This window comes from Phodopus roborovskii, unplaced genomic scaffold (assembly GCF_943737965.1).
Source record: "Phodopus roborovskii unplaced genomic scaffold, PHOROB, whole genome shotgun sequence".
Lineage (NCBI taxonomy): Eukaryota > Metazoa > Chordata > Mammalia > Rodentia > Cricetidae > Phodopus > Phodopus roborovskii.
Window position 1 is genome coordinate 102649 of NW_026125335.1, and position 2632 is coordinate 105280.

The following is a 2632-nucleotide window of genomic DNA, read 5'->3' on the forward strand; positions in this document are numbered from 1 at the left end:
AGATATTGCTAAGAAATATGAGACATGAAAAACACACAAAAAAAAAAAACACTTAGCTCATTTGGATATGTAAAAAGGAAACCAGTACAAAATTGTGTTCTTTTTAAAGCAATTCAAAAACCACCCAGATGCAATAGAAACACCCTGTCTCAAAAAACTAGGACAACCACAGCAAAACCAATGTGGATAATACTTTAAAAATGACTCCTGAGGTTGTCCTCTAGTCTCTTACACACAGAGACAAGCACATACCTTTGCACACACACATGCACTTACATTAAAACATACCCACACATGCATCTCCCAGAGAGAGAGGCAGAGAGGAAGTGAAGAATGGGTGGGTAGAGGAAAGGAATAGAGATAAGATGATTGGGAGAGTTCTCAACTTTATCTTAACATGATTGAGTGTGTGTGTGTGTGTGTGTGTGTGTGTGTGTGTGTGTGTGTGTGTGTTTAGCACATGTGTAAATATCAGAGGACAACATTTAGAAGTTCAAAAGCCAATTCTCTCCCCCTACCTCTCTCCTATGTGTATGTGTGTCCCAGAGTTTGAACTCAAGTCATCAGGTTAAGCCACAAAGCACCCTTACCCACCAAGCTAGACAACATGAATCTTTAGACTGCATAATGCTGTGTTGTGTTGTGCACAGTAGACATCCATTAGTATGTATTTCCAATTGTAACATACAACAATATTCCAATACATTGTCAAGTATCCCTGGAGACATTCACTGTTACACAGGAGAGAAGGGGTGACCCTTGGTTGAGAACCACTCTGCTCAGAGTCACCATATGACAGCTTCCTGCTCCAAGTTCCTATCAGGGTATTAAGAGTGCAAGAGAGATTCCCTTCCTCCTCCCTTCCCACCCAACCTTTGTAATTACACATGTCACTTTCTTCTCTGTATCCCATTGTAAAACTTGACCAGCTGTTCACCTCAATAACATTCCAAATCTATCCCCCAAAACACCATCAAAGACTGTAAAACAGATGACAAGATGTCCTGAACTACTGACATAGTTAAGAAACCTGATGACTAGGGCTTCTCTGCTGTTACCCAGGGGTTGACAGGAATGGTCTGGAGTCTCCCCACATAAAAGCATTCGTCAGTGGTTATAAAAGATAACCTCTTACTGTGGCAGGAAATCAAAACTGCAATACATTTCAAAAGAGAAGAATGAGGAGGGAGAGGCATAAAGGGGTGATGGAAAATCTCAAGTGAGAACAGACTGGGTGCAGAGAAAGGAAAGGAGCTGTGGCGGCCTTGACGGCTTCAGAGGGGGTGACCTTGGCCTGACAGGACCCTTCAAAGCTGGTGCAAACGTATCTAGAGGCCCCAGTATTTAAAAGCCTCCCCTCCTCCATCAAAATGGTTTCCAAGACAAGTTGAAACCATGACAAAGAAAATCTTTGTCTTTAATTCTGGCTACAGAGAAAGTTCATTTAGAATCTGCTAAATAGCTCATGAAATTAAAATTCACACCTGAACTAAAAGTCTTCATCTCCTTTTATTTGTATTAAAATTCTACTGGGTAGGAAGTGGAGAGATGGTTCCGCAGTTCAGAGCGAGAACTACTCATACAGAAGAGTTGAGCAAGCCCCAGCACTCACATCCATGAGGTAGGCCACTACTGCCTGTGTCCTTCATGGAGACCTGTGCCATGTGCACATACCCACACTCAGACACAACAAAAACATAATTAAAAAACAATAGAGAATCTACAAAGACCCTTGGCTGTTCTCCCAGAATACCTAGGTTTGATTTGCAGAACCTAGATGGCCCCTCACAACCATCTGAAACCCCAGTTCCAGAAGGATCCATGTTCCCTTCTGCCTCCATGAGCACCTGGCATACATGTGATGCATAGACTTACATACAGGCAAACACACACACACACACACACACACACACACACACACACACACACATATATATATATATATATGAAAAGCATGAATTTTTCCATTTTTAAAAAAAATGCACAAATAATCTTTTTGAACTAGGATATAGTCTATGGGAGATTTTGGAGAAAGGAATTCAGAAGGTCTTAAAGAAGCAAGGCTAACATCAAATTCACTCTAGCTATTGATAACTTTGAACTTCTGTCTCCTGCTTTCCCCTTCAAAGTGCCAGCCAGGGTTACAGATAAGCACCATAACACCAGGCTTCCAAAGGGAGTGTTTGAACAAGAAATTTCATAAACTTCAGGAGGTATTTTCTCTGGACACAGGAAGAAATAACCATGAGGCTAAGGAGATAGTTCAGTGAGTAAAGTGCTTGCTATACATACTCCAAGACCTGAGTTCAATCCCCAGAAGCCACATAAAAGGTCAGGCTTGTCAGTACATTCTTACACTCTTTGGTCAACATTAGGTAGAATATAGTAAAATTTATGCATAGTTAATTTGGCTCTGTACAAGCTAGACTCTTGTCAACTTGACACAGGTTAGAGTTTTTTGAGATAAAGTATTCTCAACTGAGAAAATGCTGCTCTTAGTTTTACCTGTAGTCAAGCCTTTTCTTGGTTGATGATTGATGTGGAAGATTCTAGCACATTGTGGATGACACCAACCCTGGGCTGATGGTCCAGTTCTTAAAAAAAAAAAAAAAAAAAAAAAAAAAAAAAAGCA